This window comes from Chiloscyllium punctatum, chromosome 44, assembly GCF_047496795.1.
Source record: "Chiloscyllium punctatum isolate Juve2018m chromosome 44, sChiPun1.3, whole genome shotgun sequence".
NCBI lineage: Eukaryota > Metazoa > Chordata > Chondrichthyes > Orectolobiformes > Hemiscylliidae > Chiloscyllium > Chiloscyllium punctatum.
In genome coordinates, this window is record NC_092782.1 from 18,990,109 (window position 1) to 19,012,741 (window position 22,633).

At 40.1% G+C, this 22,633-nt stretch overlaps 1 protein-coding gene across 5 annotated transcripts in view; it reads right to left on the reverse strand.

Annotated features, from left to right (window-relative positions):
* Positions 1–22,633, reverse strand: part of cdk17 (cyclin dependent kinase 17) — a 224,285-nt gene that overhangs the window by 180,871 nt on the left and 20,781 nt on the right. Inside the window, exon 1 of one of the 5 annotated variants that reach the window (XM_072562404.1) lies at positions 22,527–22,546. The exons of the other annotated variants lie outside the window; for them this stretch is intronic. The gene's annotated coding sequence lies outside the window, so the exon portion shown is untranslated. Of the gene's footprint in view, positions 1–22,526; positions 22,547–22,633 lie in introns of those variants that run through there. 5 annotated transcript variants of the gene reach the window in all.

Sequence of the window (22,633 nt, forward strand, 5' to 3'; positions counted from 1 at the left end):
AGACTGGTTAAGAAAAAGAAGGAAGCATGTGTCAGGTAGAGACAAGATAGATCGACTGAATCCTTAGAAGAGTATAAAGGCAGTCAGAGTATACTTAAGAGGGAAATCAGGAGGGCAAAACGGGGACATGAGATAGTTTTGGCAAATAGAGTTAAGGAGAATCCAAAGGATTTTTACAAATACACTCAGGACAAAAGGGTAACTAGGGAGAGTATAGGGCTTCTCAAAGATCAGCAAGGCAGCCTTTGTGTGGCACCGCAGATGGGAGAGATACTAAACGAATATTTTGCATCAGTGTTTACAGTGGAAAAGGACATGGAAGATATAAAAAGTAGGGAAATAGATGGTAATTTCTTGAAAAATGTCCATATTACAGAGAAGAAAGTAATGATGTCTTGAAACACATAAAAGTGGATAAATCCCCAGGACCTGATCAGGTGTATCCTGGGAAGCTACAGAAGTGATAGCTGAGGCCCTTGCTAAGATACGTGTATCATCGATAGTCACAGTCATAGAGTCACAGACACGTACAGCACGGAAACAGACCCTTCGGTCCAACTTACCCATGCTGACCAGATATCCCAACCCAATCCAATCCCAACTGCCAGCACCCGGCCCATATCCCTCCAAACCCTTCCTATTCATATACCCATCCAAATGCCTCTTAAATGTTGCAATTGTACCAGCCTCTACCACTTCCTCTGGCAGCTCATTCTATACACGTACTACCCTCTGCTTGAAAATGTTGCCCCTTATGTCTCTTTTATAGCTTTCCACTCTCACTCTAAACCTATGCCTTCTAGTTCTGGACTCCCCGACCCCAGGGAAAATAGTTTGTCTGTTTATCCTATCCATGCCTCTCATATGAGGACACCCCTCAGTCTCCGACGCTCCAGGAAAAACACCCCCAACCTGTTCAACCTCTCCCTATAGCTCAAATCCTCCAACCCTGGCAACATCCTTGTTAATCTTTTCTGAACCCTTTCAAGTTTCACAACATTTGACTGATCTTCTGCACTCAATGGCAAGGTCCTGGGAAGTGAAGAAATGTCAGGTGCTGCATTTTGGGAAAGCAAATCTTTGCAGGATTTATACACTTAATGGTAAGATCGTAGGGAGTGTTGCTGAACAAAGAGACCTTGGAGTGCAGGTTCATAGCTCCTTGAAAGTGGAGTCACAGGTAGATAGGATAGTGAAGAAGGCGTTTGGGATGCTTTCCTTTATTGGTCAGGGTATTGAGTGCAGGTGTTGGGAGGTCATGTTGCGGCTGTATAGGACGTTGGTTAGGCCAACTTTGGAATATTGCGTGCAATTCTGGTCTCCCTCCTGTAGGAAGGATGTTGTGAAACTTGTAAGGGTTCAGAAAAGATTTACAAGGATGTTACCAGGGTTGGAGGATTTGACTTACAGGGTGAGGCTGAATAGAGTATTGTGTTCAATTTTGGTTGGTATGGATAGATTGGGCCAAAGGACTTGTTTCTGCAGTCTATGACTCAATCCAAGCAGAACTGATACTGTTACTGGACTAGTAATTTGGAATCACAGGCTCATGTTCTGGGGACATGGATTTGATCCCATGGATGATCTTTGAATTTGATTTTTTTTTAAAACTGGAATTAAAAGATAGCATGATGATAACCATTTATATGATTGCAAATCACCATGTGGGAGCTTTTGGGAAGGAAATCTACTGTCTGACCTTCATATGGCTCCAGAGCCACAGTAATGTGGTTAATTCTTGAAGATTAAATCTAATGGGCGGAACGGTGGCACAGTGGTTAGCACTGCTGCCTCACAGTGCCAGGCACCCAGGTTCAACTGACTGTGTGGAGTTTGCACATTCTCCCCCTGTCCAAGAATGTATAGGTTAGTTGAATCGGCCATGCTAAATTGCCCATAGTGTTAAGTGAAGGGGTAAATGTAGGGGAATGGGTCTGCGTGGGTTGCGCTTTAACGGGTCGGTGGACTTGTTGGGCCGAAGGGCCTCTTTCCACTCTAAGTAATCTAATCTAATCTAATCTAATAAAGGAAAGCATACCAAACGCCTTCTTCACTATCCTATCTACCTGCGACTCCACTTTCAAGGAGCTATAAACCTGCACTCCAAGGTCTCTTTGTTCAGCAACACTCCCCAGGACCTTACCATTAAGTGTATAAGTCCTGCCCTGATTTGCTTTCCCAAAATGCAGCACCTCGCATTTATCTCAATTAAATTCCATCTGCCACTTCTCAGCCCAGTGGCCCATCTGATTAAGATCCTGTTGTAATCTTGGAGTCATCTGCAAACTTACTAACTGTACCTCTTATGCTCAAATCCAAATCATTTATATAAATGACGAAAAGTAGTGGTCCCAGCACTGATGCTTGTGGCACTCCACTGGTCACAGGCCTTCAGTCTGAAAAACAACCCTCCACCACCACCCTCTGTCTTCTACCTTTGAGCAAGTTCTGTATTTGGCAATGGGGGGAATCCTGAGGCACAGAATGTACATGTATTTGAAAAGGCATGCACTGATTAGGGATAGTCAACATGACCTTGTGGGTGGGGAAATCATGTCTCACAAACTTGATTGAGATTTTTGAAGAAGTAACAAAGAGGATTGATGAGATCAGAGCGATAGATGTGATCCATATGGACTTCAGTAAGGCATTCGACAAGGTTCCCCATGGGAGACTGGTTAGCAAGGATAGATCTCAGGGAATACAGGAAGAACTAGCCATTTGGATACAGAACTAAAGGTAGAAGGTATAAGACAGAGGGTGGTTGTGGAGAGTTGTTTTACAAACTGGAGGCCTGTGCTACAAGGATCGGTGCTGTGTCCACTACTTTTAGTCATTTAGATAAATGATTTGGATGTGAGCGCAAGAGGTAGAGATAATAAGTTTGCAGATGACACCAAAATTGGAGGTGTAGTGGACATCAAAGGTGGTTACCTCAGATTACAACAGGATCTTGAACAGGTGAGTCAATGGGTTGTGGAGTGGCAGATGGAGTTTAGATAAATGCAAGATGCTGCATTTTGGGAAAGCAGATCAGGGCAGGACTTATACACTTAATAGTCAGGACCTAGGGAGTGTTGCTGAACAGAGAGACCTTGGAGTGCAGGTTCACAGTTCTTTCAAAGTGGAGTCGCAGGCAGATGGGATAGTGAAGAATGCTTTCCTTTATTGGTCAGAGTATTGAGTCCAAGGGTTCGAAGGTCATGTTATAGCTGTACTGGACATTGGTTAGGCCACATTTGGAATATTGTGTGCAATTCTGGTCTCCTTCCTATCAGAAGGATGTTGTGAAACTTGAAAGGGTTCAGAAAAGATTGACAAGGATGTTGCCAGGGTTGGAGGATTTGAGCTATAGGGTTAGGTTGAATAGGCGAGGGCTGTTTTGCCTGGAGCGTCAGAGGGGTGACCTTATAGAGGCTTATAAAATCATGAGGGACATTGATAGGATAAATAGACAAGGTATTTTCTCTAGGGTGGGGAGACCAGAACTAGAGGGCATAGGCTTAGGGTGAGGGGGGAATGATATAAGAGACCTAAGGGGCAACTTTTTCACTCAAAGGTATATGAAATGAACTGCCAGAGGAAGTGGTGGAGGCTAGTACAACTGCAACATTTAAAAGACATTTGGATGGGTATATGAATAGGAAGAGTTTGGAGGGTTATGGGCCAGGTGCTGGCAGGTGGGACTAGATTTGGGTTGGGATATCTGGTCAGCATGGACAACTTGGACCGAAGGGTCTGTTTCCGTGCTGTACATCTCTCTATGATTCTAACTCCCATATTATTGCGAAGGGAGTTGAAAGATATAGCATGGTATAACAATATGGTACAGAATGCATTGAGAGAATTTGTATCCTTGGGAATTTTCTGATTTCTTTTTGACATTTGCTTGGCTGCTTATTTCTTCCTTCCCAATTGACATGTTGCTGCTTTTAGTCTACCATTCATATTGACCAGTGTTTTACCTCATCTACTTAGGTAAGTGTGACATAGTCCCAGAGAATCATAATGTGGCTCTTTCATTAGCGGGATGACTAGCTGTGGTTTAATCAGAGGGTCTTCACGTCTCAGGTGAGGTGGTGACAAACATTGTTCCCTAAAAAATTCAGAAAATCTGAACTACATAGTTATTCTGAAAGTAAAAAGGAAAAATTAAAATGAAAACAAAATAGTTTGTTCAAGTAAAATTGCTGTGCCTTGCTCTGACATCTCTAAAATCATACTTCTGTCCTCAAGCACATCTGGTCTGTACTTTATCCAACTGTTCTCTCAATAGCTGTAGATCATTCATGCATTTGACCTGTAAGGTTATTTTTTTCTTCAGATTCTTACACACTTGATGCAATTGCAATATGCCAACTTCTGTGAATAGTCAAAATTTATTGAACAAGTACAAGCTGTGGAGGAACCCTTAACACTCTTTGCAGGTTTGCAAAGCCGTGTCAAGGGATCTCTCTGAACAAAAGAAACAGTCCTTCCTTTATACAGTTAAAGAGTTTCACATTACAGTCAATAACACCCACAAGATGACCCTTGCCATCTTGGTCACATGCCACTCAAGACATAATGTAGTGATCACATCCTTTCCAGAAACAATGTAATGTAAATCATCCCTAATGGCCAGATATGTTGTGAATTGTATTTTTTAACTGCAGGGAGTAGGCAGAATTTTAACTGCAATGTTTTTAATGATTTCTGAATAGGTGATGATAATATAATTCTTTTACTCTGAATAACTAGGAAATGGCTATGCAAATGGCTCTGAATGGCAACGGATGGAAATGCAAATTCCTTACATTCTACCTGTAAGTCAGAGACATACCATCCTAAGACAGAGGTATACCACCCAAGCCTCAGGACATCCAATTTCTTCCAGATCAAGAGCAAATTAACCCTTTAATATCTTAGGCCACACAATTTATACTTAAATAGCAACTTTAATGCAAAGACATGTCTCAAAGCACCCATATCAAAACAAGACACCGAACAAAATAAGGCCAAAAGCTTGGACAAAGGGAAGGAAGAAATATGTGGAAAGATTTTGAGATGGAACTGAAGAGCTTTGGGTCCAAGCAACTGATGGCACACCCATCAGTAAGAGAGGAGAGGGTGTCAATATCCATCACTAATGCAGGAATTAAAAAATGATACTCTTTAAGAGACTGGAATTAGATGAGTGCAAATATATCTGTGAGTGAGTGAGGACAAAGGCATGGAGGTTCAGACTATCTCATCTTTGCACAGCATAATGTGGGAGGAGAGCTTGAAGTGAGTTGGACAGTCTAGAGGCAAACAAAGACATGAATGAATGAACGACTGTTTCAGCAGCAGATGAACTATGACAAAGAGAAGGTTGGGTAATTACACAAGTGGAAATAAACAGCTTTAGCAACAGTTTGATTGTATGGTTGGAAACTCATCTCAGGTGTCAACTCTGGCATCAATGTGGTGACCAGTTAGATTTAGTCTCGGTTACTACTCTCAGCGATTCAGTCGCTAAACAAAGCTATTTCTTCGATAGCACCTTCCAGACATGCAACCTCTATCATCAAAAGACAACGTCAACAACAATAGGAATACCACCTCGAGGTTTTTCTCCAAGTTGCTCATCCTCCTAGTATGCAATTATATTGCACTGCCATCATTGGGTCAATATCCTAGCAGTACTCACAAACGATACCATGACATTCGCATCACTACACAGATTGCAATAGTGTAAGGAAATGGTTAACCAACATCTTCAAATAAACAAACCTAAAAAAGGACTCATGTGATTCAAGACAAGTTGGAAAATACATGGTTAAATCAGCTTTGGAATTTTGGGCAAAAGATGAAACTAAATAAAAAAGGAACGACTTTACCACGATTGGAATGGACTGCAGCCAATCTTCTATATGCAAATATTTCTCCTCTTTAACTTCTCATTCCTTTTGTGAATTATTTAAATGTATGCACTGTCATTCTGCATTTGCCAGAATAGTTTCTCCCTACTTGTTCCAATAAAAAGCTCTCAATTTTAAAACATATCAAGTCTCTCATTAAATCTCTTTGCTTTAAAAGATCAATCCCCAATTTTTACAGGCTTTACACATAAAAGTAACTTGTGATGGCCTGAAATCTCCAAAGTCCAGAATTGTAATACCTGTATGTCGTCTCATCTCTTCTGATGCATGTCACAAATCTACTTATCTTGTGAAAGAGATGAAAGAATTATTCAAAAATTTAAATTTTTTGAACAAGTTCCCATGATACAAATAATTTAGAGTATACTCTTCCAACCGATGCTGTAAGGTTCCCAAACTCAAGAGTGATAAAATTATACTTTACATAACAAATATACTGAAGGTTAGAGGTTACAAAGATTACAACTATTACAAAATAGTTTATTTGTTGCTTCTATATATTTCTTACTCAAAAGAGCCAAACATCATATTTCTAAGTGCATAATTATCCTTTCTAGACATAGTACAAACACTTTAATATTACAGTTTCACTTCATCACAAGTTCACTGGAAGTCATAGTTGTATAAACAAAGATTTTCTGCACTGGCATGAAAATTCCATTTTTTTTTTAAACTGCGCACATCACATACATTCATTTTTCAGGGCAAAGCACCAAATGATCTTTCCTAACATTGTGGACTTGAACAGCAAGAACTCAACGTCTATGTTAAAGAAGATTTGACTACAGGAGAAGAGAAGTTTTGTTTCAAATTGTAAATGAGCTTTGTTAGATTGGACCTAGAATAATGTGTACAGTTTTGGTCTCAGAAAACATTGCAGTAGCCAGAGTGCAATGAAGGCTCACCGGACTTCTCCCAGAATGGCGGGACTGTACAAGGAACAAAAATTGGGCAAACTGGGCCTGCATTTTTGAGATTTTGAGGAATGAGAGGTGATCTCATTGAACCTTACAAAATACCTAAATGGATAGACAGGATAGATGCAGGTTGATATTTCCCCAGTTGCGAAATCCAGAATTGGGGACACAATTTAAAAATAAAGGTGGATGCCATTTAGGATCGAGAGCATGAGTTTTTTTAAAACTCAAAGGGTGGTGAACCTCAGAAATTCTCTACCAAAAGGGCTGTGGAAGCACTGCCAGGATTCTTTTGCTGAAAACTTCATTGAGGGCTCATACAAGGGCCCTTTGCTGAGGTTTTGGAAGCATCATCTTTTCTGGAGACAAATGCAAAGCACTTATTTGAAACTGGCCCAGACAGCTGCATACATTGGATAAATGGAGCTAACAATTTGCTATCACCACAGGAATCAATTGCAGGACATGCATTTAAACTTCGTTAAGCATGTTGACTATTTGGGAGCTAATGTTTCAGGCTTCACTCATGTATCCATCCATGTATCCATACTGGCCACTAGCCCTTCATTCACCTGTGACCTGTAATGGCTACTAACAAAGTCAAATGCAGGGGACTAAACTGATCAAATTACTATTTCATTCTCATTCATCCAGATCAAACAAACAATCTCATAAATAATTGCTCCGGTCAGGTCAGAAAGCCTTTGGAATATTGAGGGCTGTTTGGGCCCCATATTTAAGGAAGAATGCGCTGACAATTCAGAGGGTCCAGAGGAGATTTACAAGAATGATCCTGAGGATTAAGAGCTTGTCATATGAGAAGCAGTTGAGAACTCTGCGTCTGTACAGATGGGAGTTTAGAAGGGTGGGGTGAGGTGATGGGAGAGATCTCATTGAAACCTACAGAATATGGAGTGGCCTGGGTAAAGTGGACGTGGAGATGATGTTTCCACTAGTCAGAAACACTAGGATCTATCTGAAGGTACAACCTCCAATCAAAGGGACGACGCTTTAGAAACAAGGATAGGACTTGTGCAATTAATGGTAGGGCCCTTGGTATTTTTGTATAACAGAGACACCTGGGGGTTCAGGTACATAATTCTTTGAAATTTGCATCACAGGTAAACAGTTAAGAATGCATTTAGCATGCTTGCCTTTATTGCTCAGACCTTTGAGTACAGGACTTGGGATGTCATGTTCAGGCCTCTTCTGGAGTAGTGTACAGTTCTGGTTGCCCTGTTACAGGAAGGATATTATTAAATTCAGGGTATTTGGATGTTGCCGGGAATGGAGGACTTAAGCTATAAAAATAGACTGGAAAGGCTGGGAGTTTTTACACTGGAGTGTAGAAGGTTGAAGGGTGATGTTCTAGAGGTTTATAAAATCATGAGAGGCACAGATATGGTTAATGACAAGGTGGAGGAGTTCAAAACTAGTCAGCATATTTTTAAGTGAGAAGAGAAAGATTTGAAAAGGATATATGGGGCAACTTTGTTTTTAAAAGAGAACGGTTCATGTGTGGAATGAACTGCCAGAGAAAGTGGTGGATGCAGATACAGTTACATGCCGGTTCAAGTTGAATCAAATGAGTGTTCACTCTAAGCATTAAAAGAGTTTATGGTTGCAATAAATTGGTTACTATGTAGCATACTAGAGAATTTGGATTGTCGTGCGCTCTAATGACCACAAGATGTAGGATAGAATAAGACCAATTGACTCATCAAGTCTGCTTCACCATTCAAATACAGCTGATAGATTTCTAAACCACATTCTCCTGCCTTCTACCCATAACCCTTAATCCCCTTACCAATCAAGAACCTCTGTCTTAAATACACTCACTGGCTTGGCCTCCACATCCTTCTGTGTCAATGAATTCCATAGATGAAACACCCTCTGGCTGAAGAAATTCCTCCTCATCTCTGTTATAGAGTCATTTGGATAGGTTCACAAATAGGAAATGTTTGGACATATATGGGTGAAGTGCAGACAGGTGGGACTAATTTAGTTTGGGAACATGGTCTGCCTGGACTGGTTGGACCAAAGGGCCTGTTTCCAACACTGTATGACTCTATAACAGAGATGAGGAGGAATTTCTTCAGCCAGAGGGTGTTTCATCTATGGAATTCATTGACACAGAAGGATGTGGAGGCCAAGCCAGTGAGTGTATTTAAGACAGAGGTTCTTGATTGGTAAGGGGATTAAGGGTTATGGGTAGAAGGCAGGAGAATGTGGTTTAGAAATCTATCAGCCGTATTTGAATGGTGAAGCAGACTTGATGAGTCAATTGGTCTTATTCTATCCTACATCTTATGGTCATTAGAGCGCACGACAATCCAAATTCTCTAGTATGCTACATAGTAACCAATTTATTGCAACCATAAACTCTTTTAATGCTTAGAGTGAACACTCATTTGATTCAACTTGAACCGGCATGTAAAATGCTAACTTATGACAGTTTGATAATGCAATTCGTTAAGCCAGTGCCATCAAATAGAATGCAGAAACTTCTAGAACCGATTTGGTTTAATTCAACAGATGAACTATTCCATTTTGAAGCTTTTAATGGAAGCAAGACTTATCGAGAGATGGCAATAATGCATTTACCATATATCAGTGACGTGCACAGACTGTAGTGCTAATTTCCTGGTTACACTGGCCACTGCACATAACAAGCATACCTAACACAGCTATAATTTAGGAATTGGGGTACTCAATTTACACACCGGAAGCTCGCAAACAGGATATATAATTAGGATGTGAACCAAGAAAGAGAGAACGAAAAATCTTTTCTTTCACTGTTTCCAAATTCTCAAAACAATGACACAAAAGAGTAGATAATTTGTTTTTGTGCCAGTTTAAATCTGGCACAGAAGTTAACAAAAAACAAAAAAAAGTTTGTGAACTGAAATTGGAAGGGTGTGAGCCAGTTACTGGCAGTTATCTCCACGATCATCACGTCATTAGTAACAATAGGAATATATTTACTACTGAAGAGTGATTGAACTAGATGATTGAGAAATTACAAAAATGGCAAATTTAAAATGTTTTAGTTGTAACTTGAATTACTCCTCGTCATTGAGAACACATTTACATGACTCTTTTGGCTTGCTCAGGGCATCCCAACATGCTTCATACCAGTAAACATCTTTGAAGAGTAGCCAATTTGATTTTTACATAAATGTGGCTGCCAATTTAGAAGTTATAGAATTCCTACATGCAGATAGAGGCCATTTGGTCCATCGCATCTGCACCGTCCTCCTGAAGAACATTCCACCCCTTGCCCTATCCCCGTAACCCCACATTTCCCATAGCTAACCAATCTAGCCTGCACAACCCTGGACACTATGGGGCAACTTAGCATGGTCAATCTACACAACCTACACATCTTTGACTGTAGGAGGAAACCCAAACAATCAAAGGGAGAACATGCAAACTCCACACAGTCACTGAGAACAACCTAACTCTCAATGCCGGCAAAACCAAGGAACTCATTATTGACTTTCAGCAGGATGTTAATCATGCCCCCCTATGCTTTAACAACACAGAGGTGGAACAAGTGGAGAGTGTCAAGCTCCTGGAAGTGGTCATCCACAATAGGTTTTCTTGGATTCTTCATGAATGAAAATATTAGCCAGGACGCTGGGAGAACCTCACTTGCCCAATTTCATGATTTATTCAAAAGATTACTCCAAAAGTACTGCAAAGCTTATTTGGTATGGTTCTAGATGCTAGCCTAGATATGAACCGATGAAAATTGGCACACAAGTGGCTGAAACCTCCACCTTTCCAATTTAGACAGAGAGCTTCCACTGAGCCAAAGATGATAACTGCATTTCAAAAGTCATAATCTCAAATGTTTAAACTGGTATAACTCTAAAATAATTAATAAAATAACGCTAAGGGAAACAGCCACTTTCTGTCTACCCTGTCCTTGCCCCTATGTCAGGTGCCTGCTCTACCTTCTCTGCTCCAGAGACAACAAATCTCTTTATCCTGCTTCTCCTCATAGCCAAAGCTATAATGGCTGAAGTCCCATACACCTTAACTACTTTATTAACTCGCCCTACCGTCTTCACAGATTTGTGAATAGACACTCTAAGATCCCTCTGAGCTTCTCAGTACCTAACCATACTTTGAATACTCCCTTGTCTTGCTACTTCTTCCAAAGTGCATTACCTCTCATTTACCATTAAATTCTATCTGCCATTGATCTGTCCAACTAACCGATCTATTTACATCCTCCTGTAACTGAAAACATTCTTCTTCACTGTTAAACCAACAATGTTCATGTCATCCAAAGAAACTTATCACTCCCCCCAACATTCTCAGCTATATATCACAAATAATAAGGGACCCAACACTGATACCTGTGATGTGCCACTGGACACTGTCGTCCAGTCACACAAACAGCCTTCTATCACTGTGTCTCCTGCCATGGATCCCATGAGCTATTACTTTCTTTATCAGTCTCCCATATGCGACCATGTCAAAGGCTAGCCGAATTTCATATAAACTACAGGTCGTGAACAATTCCATTCTGGAGTCCATTTGCAAATCAGAACACAATGCGGGACAATGTAAAGCAGTGGTATATAAAGAACAGAAGTTCCTATAACGGGTCTTTAAAACTAAACACCAGTATGGAATCACTTTCATAATTAAAAGTATTCATCAGTCAGATATTTGTAAAACGGGCACTGCCTATACATCAACTGCACTACCCAGTGGAGGTGCTGCTGAGGTTTGAGGGTTTACCCAGTCATTCCCACAAATTTGCAGGTGCTGCTGGTGGCAATTTTTGTTCTTGTTGACACTCTGGACACTGCTTCACTAATGCAGATATCTTGGCATCCAACCCTGGTCACCAGACATAGCACAGTAGTGGACTCGTCAACTTTAAGGGCATTCAAATGGCCATTGGACAGACACAAGGATGAAAATGGAATAGTGTAGGTTAGATGGGCTTCAGATTGATTTCACAGGTTGGCACAACATCGAGGTCCAAAGGGCTTGTATTGCACTGTAACATTCGATTTTCTATGTTCTACCCTTATCTACAAATCTGTTCACATCCTTAAAAAAATTCAACTACATTTGTTAGGCATGACCTCCCTTTGACAAAACCATGCTGACTATCTCCCTGTAAACCTAGCTGAAATAACAATTAATTTTCTCCTTCATAATTTTCTCCAATAGATTCCTTACCACTGATATGAGACTCACTTGCCTGTAATTCCTTGGTTTACCTCTACCACCTTCCTTGAAATGTGGAATCATATTTGCTGTCCTGCCATCCTCTGGCATCTCCCTTTGTCAAAGAGCAATTAAAGTCTGTCAGGGCACCCACGATTTCCTCCTTAACTCCCACACCAGCCTGGGATACAAGTGATCCAGACATGGGAATATGTCAAATTTTAAGTGTGCCAAAACCTCTGATACTTTCTCACTCCCTTTTTCAAACTGTTCAAGAGCCTCAATGTCCCAAATTCTGTACCAACATCCTCCTTCTAGACAGTGAAGGCAACTAAATATAATCATTGAGTCCAAGCAGAAAAAAAATTTGCACTTTTGAATGATGTTGCTAAGGGATAGTATGTAGATTTAAAAAATGAAAGGAGCTTTAGATGGTTCAGCTATTCTTCAAAATGTTCTCCTACCTGCTCATCAGTTAATGAAACTCGTCTCCGTTGGATCACCGTACTCATTTTAAATTGCTGGTCTCATATAAAGTATTGTTCTCTGCAACCCTTGCCAGCTACATGACCTGACAAACCCTCTACTTTTCTGGACGAGGCTTAATATTCGCCATTCATCCTGTTAAAATGCTTCTATATCCCTCTATTCTTGACAGATTTTTAAAGTAGATAAAATGGTTTTTAAAAAGTTGTCCAAACTTTTGGACAAGTTTGGTTGAAGTTTGGGGGAGGAGCACATTTTAATGTTTCTCTTGTTCTGGGGCGGGGAAAGAAGGGTTTGATTAGATTCCCTACAGTGTGGAAAAAGGCCCTTCAGCCCAACAAGTCCACACCGACCCTCCAAAGACCCGCCCAGACCCATTTACCCCTGACTAATGTACCTAACACTATGGGCAATTTAGCATGGCCAATTCACCTAACCTCCACATCTTTGGATTGTGGGAGGAAACCCATGCAGACACAGGGAGAATGGGCAAACTCCACACAGACAGTCACCCAAGGTGGGAATCAAACCTGGGCCCCTGGTGCTGTGAGGCAGCAGTGCTAACCACTGTACCAGGCAATTAGTCAATTTCAGAAAGATAAGGTTTACTACAATAGTAAACATGTATTTTTAAAAAACCTAAAGCAATAAATTTAGTATTTAAAAGAGCAAGTTATCAACAGAACATTAAATAAAACTTTTGCTCTCCTTTTTGGTTAAGGAGCAGACCCAGAAAGGAAAAAAAAACACCAGGACACAGTCAGGATCACCAAGGAAAGAGAAGATCATTTTTATGGACCAGATCAAACACCTTCAAAATATTCAGAAGATAGTCTAAGCCCAAACCGTTTCTTATTTTAAAGGTAAATGCAAGCTGTTATCTTCCATAAACAATTCAATTGATCAAACTACCAAATTTCAAGCAAAACACACTTTCTTTATCCACTATAATACAATAGAAGAAAGAGAAAAAAATGGCTTCGCTGTAACTCCATTGGAATACTTAAGTAACAGATATGGTAACTATTAACAACTAACTGCTCCAATATAGTAACATCCCAAAGACACACCCTTGGCAAAAAACAAATTCAGAAAACAGATAGTCTCTCACAGTTTTCTATTCCAGGAGGCAAGAACATCAAAAGTCAATTCTGACAGAGAGATAACTCCAGTTTTAAGCTGTAGCAAAGAAAGATGTGGCAGCTTTTCACAACCCCAGCTGAAAGCTAAAGATCCTGCCTCTGTGGGAGTTTGATCACACCCCTTCAGGTTCCATTGCTTCTATTGTTCCAACTTAAAAAAAAACAAGGCTTCACAAGTGTTTACTCCAGTTGTTCTGGTAGACTACTCTATACCTCTGCCTTAAATCCACTCTTCAAAAAAAAACAAAATAACCTCTTAAAACCACAGCATCATCACACCATAGCCAAGCTAAGGAGTTGGATGTAACTATCTGACTTTTGTTCACTTCTTGTGGAGCACATTCTGAGTTGGCCTCAGCAAAACTGATATGAAAATGGGGGTTAGATGCAGTTTGCTGCTTTGTGGATTGGGTTTTGCAGGGGAGGCGGCTGCCCTTTCAGGTCTGTTCTTCTCACACCCACACACCCCCACAAGCTCCAACTGCTCGTTCACACATCCATTCCGCTCCCCCCCCGCCCCCCAACTTCTCACAGCGAAACCATCCATACCCTAGCTACTCACTCATTCACCCTATTCCACAAACTCCTCCTTCTGGATCATCTGGCCTTTACCTTGAAGATTTCCACTTGACAGCCTGTTCACTTATTCCCCATGGACCACCCCATTCCTGGCAGCAAAGTACTCTTTCCACTGTTCTTAAAAGCCTGTGTCCCTCTAAATTCCCTGCTCTTGTCTCACAGATTCAGTTCCGTTAAACCATTCACATTGTGCTGTTTCTCCAATCACAAGCTTACAAAAGACACAGTCTAGTAGCAAAATACATGAGACATAACTGGACTCTGATTGGAGGATTAATTTGTTTCAAAATCTTCAATTATGCTTATCTGGATTTTAAACGGTGGGCTGGATAGGACACCTTGAATGGCCCCACTATGGTTCGCGGGCCAAGTTTTGGACAAGCCTGCTTTCAAAGCTAATTGTTCTCATCATAGCACTCTGATTCATCCATAGTTGTAAAACTGATTACATATTTTTTTAAAAATAAATATATGCTCTGCTAACGTTCAGTCTTTTCATATCACATTGGACAATACAAAATCCCAACCATATATAATCATAACTCTGGTAAGACCCATTTTTAAATCAGCTATTCGCAAGTGTGAAAAATGAGAGCAGAAACGATCTTTCTCTTGAGGTTAAACCAGATCTACATCACATTCTCCTTATGAAACATAGCTGAGATGAAACACATTTTACATTGCATCACACCATTTTGTACCATGGATATTAGTGTTTTCACCCACCATGCATTTTAGCACAGCTTTCATTTTTCTACATTATTGTTTTGACATAAATAGCTCCCAACTCCTACACTCTTACCACTCCAAACCTTACTGTTGTTTTTAACAAGAGATTTCACATTACATAAGCCTGCAGCTTTAGTGATAGTGTTAACAATCCATGGATTATTTAAACCTTGCTCCTGCACAATACAACCTATCGTTTCATTCCAAAGCACCTTTCACATCCTAACCATCTTCACCTTACTCCATCTTACATTGTCTTTATAACTGCTTAGCAATTTCCATGTTGTACAGCCACGCCCTTAATCACAAGCATATTTTTAGTAATACCTCAGATTTCAGGTTTGCATAATAAGCAGCAATAACACAAAATTACTCCTTTAGCATTGCTGAAGAGAAACTGGCTAAATTTAGAGACATTTAAAATTTACAGCCTGATATCATGCAAGTCTAACTGTATCTGAAACAAATGCATATTTTTGGATTATAAAAAAAACAAGCAATTGCAGAAACAGGTCAATTATAGTTAGAAACATGTCCATTAAGATATGTGGTCCAAGCAGAATACTTTTCTCAGTAGTGCCTACACATGCGCATGTCATTCCACCTGACTCCTTAACATAATTTTCAAAATACAAAGTGTTTACAATCACACATTGTAAAATAACACAAAGCACATCACAAAGGAATAGGGGGCATAAATTATGCCAAATGCAAACATGGAGACATTAAGAGAATAATCAAAGCCTTAGTCAAAAAGTGGTGATTCAAGAAATACCTTAAAAGCAGGTGATGTATATTGAGAAGCTGTGGTTAGAAAAGATAGTGAAGAATGGGACCTAGCCAGCTAAAGGCATGGCTGCCAATATCAATGTGATTCATTATGGGCTATGTGCACTCAAAGAAAATACAGGTCTTTCTGTTACAACACGTGTTTCATCAATGCAAATTCACTAACGCAATTAACTAATTGGGGTGCTTTTTCTACAGCATGAACATTTAGAACGTGTGTTAACTGTAATGCGATTGCAGTGCCAACACTTTAAGCACTGTTTCTGAAGCTCAATTTTTCTAAAGAATAATTTTTCTATAACGTGGGACTGCACAAGAATGCAACCATTGTTTCATAGAAGAACTGACTGTACCGAATTAATCATGCAACTCCAATATTCATTGTGCAAGATCTCTTATTCAATAACACTTCATGGTTAAAAAATATTATTATTTCCAAAAGGTAAAGTATTCTAAAGAATTTAGAAAGTAAAATCAAATTAAATTTAATTGTGATAACATACATTTCCAGTATTGCTAGGTGCAACATTTAATTCTGCCTAGCGCATTAGCTTATTGCAAGATTTTTGATAAGTCACTCATTATTTCAGGAGTCACTGAAGATGAGTTCATTAGGACACAGTTAGAAGAGAAAGAGAATAAACTCCATATTAGGGAACTCAAGGAAAAAAGCCTGGAGCATTTTTGGTGAAACAAGTTGTTAACAAAGAGCTGGAGTTATACTTGTGAACAGTCCAGACAGCATAAATAAAGGATGTAAATAGCAAAGATTAATCTCTAAGTGCTGGTCTTTCCATTAATATATTGCAGTTAACAATGAAAATTGATTGGAAAAAATGCTGCAGAAAAATCTCTTGTTTTGGAAAGACATTAGTAATGTTTGAGGATATTATGGGCAGCAAGGTGGTTCAGTGATAGCACTGCTGCGTCACAGGACTAGGGACTCAGGTTCAATTCCGCCCTCAGGCACATTGTGTCCATTGCAGGTATAATTCAGTGGATGTCCTACGGGTACTCCTGCTCCCTCCCACAGTCCAAACATATACAGGTTAGGTGGACTGGCAATGCTAAATTGCCCATAGTGTCCAGGGATGTGTAGGTTAAATTGATTAGCTGTGGGGAATGCAGAGTTACAGAAATAGGGTAGGAATGGAATCGGAGTTGAACTCTATTCAGAGGCTCAGTGTGGACTCAATGGGCCACATTATAGGGATTCAATGATTGTGTAAGATGTTACTACCATTATTCCTATATGTTCAGTCATTGCTCTTTTTTTAAATCTTTGGTAATTAAACTTTAAACTATAAGACATGGATTAACATTTTAGATTTAGTAAACACACCTGTTCACATTTTATACTTAACCAATATAATTTGAATGGTTTAAACAATATTCTGAGATGAAATTTAGGAACAGATTGTGATAAACTAGAATGCGAACAGACATCAGCGCAGTCCATTAGAGAGGCTCTTGATGGGGAGTTCAAAGCCAGGTCAGCAAAAATGAAGTGAAATTGTGACTCCTTGTGAAGTTTAAAGAGGTTGACTGACCCACTGAGTAATTAACATCTGGAGTGAACCACTAAGAAATCTATGAGATCCACCTTGAATATATTTGTTATTTGAGGTGCACTGTGGGCTGTTTAATCACAGTCTGTTTCCTATTTGAACAATATGTTAATTCAGGCTGTTAGAATACAAGTTGTACATAATGGTCTAACATTGTAGAGTCAAGTTTAGTGTCGTTTGTTCTAAAACATTGAAACTTGCGACTTCATTCTCCTTAAATGTGCCCTGAATCTCACACTTTGTCTACTTTTCAAAAAGTATCGTCCCTTAAAACCAAACATTAAAAGTGAATAGGTTCTGAAGTAAATATTAATCTACTGTAAGCACTTTGTGTCAAAAGTTCAAATTCCATCAAAAAAATTCAAATCTAACATAGATGAACATTTACAAAATGATTGCATTTTCTCAACACTTTTTGAAAGAAAAATTAAATTTGTACAAAGCGCAAAATTTGCAAATTTTACATAATACAGTAATGTCCAAAAAAGTATTGAATAAAACTGTAAAAGTGCATAAGGATTGTGATTATTATCTGGTTATGAAATCCACTGGATTAGTGAGGCAATATCATTGTAGATATAAAATTGGCTGCAAAACAGAAAGCAAAAATGTAGTAGCAAATGGTTGTTCCATGGACTGGAACACAAAGTACTGTGGTATTCCCTCACAAACAGTTTTGGTATTGCGGCCCTGCTCTATATATTAATGATTCTGATATCGAAAACGTAATTTCCAAGTCTGCATCTGACTAAAATATCATTTTTTAAAAAATTAATTAATTCAGGGGATGTTAGCTTAACTGGCTAGGCCAGCATTTACTATCTGCCCCTATTTGTCCTTGAGAAGGTGGCAATGAGTCATCTTCTTGAAGTGCCACAGCCTATTTGGTGTAAGTAGATCCACAATGCAGGTATCAGTTCCAGGATTTTCATCAGGACGCTTAAGGAATAGCGATATACTTTCAAGTCAGGATGGTGACAGAGGGTAATTGGTAGGTGGTGGTGTTCCAACCTATCTGCTGCCAATTCCTTTCTGGATGGTTGAAGCCATGAGTGTGGAAGGTGGTGTCTAAGGAGCACAGGTAAACCTCTGTAGTTCTTCTTCTAGATGGTACACACTGCTGCTACTTAGTGGGATTAAATTTTACGGAGATGATGCCGATAAAGTGAACAGTTTTGTTGAATCATAGAACTCCTACAGTACGGAAGGTGGCGATTTTGCCCATCAAGTCCACTCCAACCCTCTAACGACCCACTCAGACCTAGCCCCCTACCATAACTCCACATTTACGATGGCTAGTCCACCTAGCCTACATATCCCTGAACATGACAGACAATCCACCTAACCTGCCACATCTTTGGACTGTGGGAGGAAACCGGAGCACCTGGAGGAAACCCATGTTGACGTATGGACAATTTGAAAACCCCACACAGTTACCTCAGCCTGGAATTGAAATCAGGTCCCAGGCACTGTGAGGCAGCAGCGCTAACTACTGAGCCACCATGTCAAGCTATGTTAATGTTGTTGAAGCTGCACCAATCCAACCAAGTGAGGACTACTCCATCACTATCCTGACTTCTGCTTTGTAAGATGGTGACAAGTTTTGGAGAGTAAATAAGTAAATTACTTGCCACAGGGCCCATAGCTTTGGAGCTACTGTTATAGCTACTGTACTTAGAGTCATGGAGATGTATAGTACAAAAACAGACCCTTCAGTCCAACTCATCCATGCCAACCAGATATCCTAACCTAATCTTGTTCCATTTGCCATCACTTGGCCCATATCCTTCTAAACTCTTCCTATTCATATACCCATCCAGACGTCTTTTAAATGTTGTAATTGTAGCAGCCTCCACCACTTCCTCTGGCAGCTCATTTCATACACGCACCACCCTCTGTGTGAAAACATTGCCCCTTAGGGCCCTTTTATATTTTACCCCTCTCACCCAAAACCTATGCCCTCTAGTTCCGGACTCTCCCACAGCAGGGAAAAGACCTTGTCTATCTATCCTATACATGTCCCTCATGATGGTATAATCCTCTATAAAGTCACCGCTCAGCCTCTGATACTCAAGGGAAAACAGCCCCAGCCTATTCTGCCTCTCCCTATAGCTCAAAACCTCTGGCTCTGGCAACATCCTTGTAAAACTTGCTGAACCCTTTCAAGTTTCACAACATCCTTCTGATAGGAAGGAGACCAGAATTGCATGCAATATTCCAAAGGTGGCCAAACCTATGTCCTGTACTCAATGGACTGATCAATAAAGGAAAGCATACCAAATGCCTTCTTCACTATCCTATCTACCTGCGATTCTACTTTCAAAGAACTGTGAACCTGCGCTCCAGGGTCTCTTGTTGAGCAACACTCCACAGGATCTTACCATTAAGTATATAAGTCATGCTCTGATTTGCTTTTCCAAAATGCAGCACCTCACACTCAATTTAAATTAACTCCATCTGCCACTCCTCAGTCCATTGGCCCATCTGATCAAGATCCCGCTGTACTGAGGTAACCTTCTTTGCTGTCCGTTCCACCTCCAACTTTGGTATCATCTGAAAACTTACTAACGAGACCTGTGTTCATTTATTTGGCTAGTTCAGTTCAGTTTCTAGCCAATGGTAACTGGGGGTTTCAGTGAGGATGATAGAAAGACATTAGGAAAGACATTGATGAAATGGGCAGGCATATAGCAAATGAAATGCAATGCGCATGTGTAAAGTTAGGCACTTTTGAAGGAAAATGAGTGACAAGCAGTATAAAGTAAACAGTACAATTTTGAAAGGGGAAACAGAAAAGCTGGGAGATTCACATATACAAATCTTTAAATGGTCTCAGAGCAAACTTAAAAAGTTGTTTCCAAAAATACAAATGGAAAGGAGCCTTGGGTTAATAAATTTAGGCACAAGACAAAAGCGAGAAAATTATGTTAAACTATTATAAATCACAATTGGACCAGTCTGCCCAACTTGGCACCACCTTTAGAAAGGTGGGCAAGGCCTTGTACAGCATGCAGAGGGGATACAGAACAACCTTCATTATCTGAACAAGATGGAAGAGGAGTATTTTGTTCGGATAACTGATCGTTTGGATAATGGATAACATTTTTACAGGACTTTGAGGTATTGTTCAGCTAATCCAAAATTTGTATTATTGATGTTTGGATAACCAAGGTTGTTCTGTATACTGGAATGGTACTCGTGATTTTAACCCTAGTGATAATCTGTTCCAGTTTACTGGAAGTAATATTTTAAACATGAATTCAATGAGTTATGATGCCCTGTCTGAATGGACATTGAATGCAGGTTCAATGATTACTTTCTAAAGGCAATGGGTTCTCAACCCAAAAAAGAAAATTCTCTTGTTGGAGATGATCATTGCCTGGTATTTCTTGAGCATGAATACTACTCGTCACTTAACTGATCAAGCATGAATTCTGTCCAGGGCTTGTTGAATGTGGGTGGACACAGTCATGGGGTTGTGAATGGTACTGAATACATCATGCAATCATCAATGAATATCTCCACCTCTGACCTGAGCATGTTGGATAAAAGGTCTCTGATGTTTGGGGCCAGATCACCATCACGTGAAATATTTGTAGTGACCAATCTCCGAAAACCAGAAGCATCTTCCCATGTGCCCAGTGACTGCAACCAGTGGAGAGTTTCCCTACCCTCCAGTTCCAAACAATTTCAATTTTGCCAGGGTTCCTTGAAGTCTCACACAGCAAATGCAGAGCAAGCAAAATGTTGTTTCTGACCATGGAAAGGTTAAAGATACTACAAGTTCACCAATACTGAGATGTTAAAGGGTTAATTTGTTCTTCTGAGATGTAAGAAATTGGATGTCCTGGGGGGTGTGTTTTTCTGTCTTGCAGGCAGGATGTGACAATCTTTGTAAATGCTGCAGTTTAAGGAATAACCTGATCAGGCACCGTTGAAGGAAATAATGTAAACACATAACATTGTTTTTGGGTGGCAGGTGACTATAGGACAGTGGCAAGGTGCTGTGTCTTGCATACATGACTGACTGTGATGTAAAAGGAGGATGGTTCCCTTGTTCAGGAAGCCTGGCTTGACACGCTCTGCAAACATCATAAAGAGTGTTAAGTGATCTCCAAAAACTAGTACTTGCTTAAATAAATTGTGGTTGTTCTCAGAAATTGGTGTATTGCTGTTACATCAAGCCTGTAAGAATCTCAAAAGGGAACCTAACAGTACTTTTTTTTCAAATTGTGGGTATGCATTAAATTTCTCCAGTCAATGGAAAGTTTCATTAGCCAGATTTCAGCATGAGTGTTTTGTTTGTTTTCTGATACAATTTGAAGCATTTAATTAAGCTGAAAACAAATTCAATAATAACTTTCAAGATGTAATGAGATATTTACTGAAAAGAAGATATTTTCAGGGTAGGGGACATGATTTCCTTTTGTCCTGGGTAAATGTTATGGACAATGTACAGCAACACCAGACTGATTGTGTTTGACTGGGTGGTCAACATGCTGGTACCCAGATATTCCAGCACTGATGAGGACAGTGAGAGTAGCACAATGGCTAGCATTGCTACCTCACAGCGCCAGGGACCCAGGTTCAATGCCAGCCTCAGGTGCTTGTCTGTGTGGAGTTTGTACATTCTCCCCATGTCTGCATGGATTTCCTCTGGATGCTCTGATTTCCTCCAGGTGCTCCGATTTCCTCCCACAGTCCAAAGATGTGCAGGTTAGGTGGATTGGCCATGCTAAACTGCCATACTATCCAGGGATGTGTAGGTTGGGTGGATTCGCTATGGGAAATGCAGGGTTACAGGGACAGGGTAGGGAGTGAGGCTGAGTGGGATGCTTTTCAGAGGATCAGAACAGGCTCAATGAGCTGAATGACCTGCTTCCATACTGTAGGGATTTGAGAATCTACTTCTGGCTCTGATTAGTGTAAAAACAAGCTAATATTGGATGAGGGATCACCATAGGGGAAGGGTAGGTAGTTAGAAGCAGTTTTGGGACAGTTGTGTGAAAAACTCATTGGACTTCATGGATAAAAACCCTTCATGAAATTAGTCAAAAATGACACTGCTAAAATATGCTAAGATTCAGCCCTGTACATTTATGTGACATTGACCTGCAAGCAAGAGATGCATTTTAAGAGCAAGTATTAGAAAGCACTGATCAAGTCTTGGGATAGGAAGACATCACAATTAAAGTCATACAGTGCCATCTACTCACTCACCTAGGACACCCTGTTAGCTCTGGCTGAGCAAGTAAGCTGGAGTTGCCAGGCACCCTCTCCAACTTTCATGTTACAAATTTTCAATATCTAGTTTCTATTTACCCATT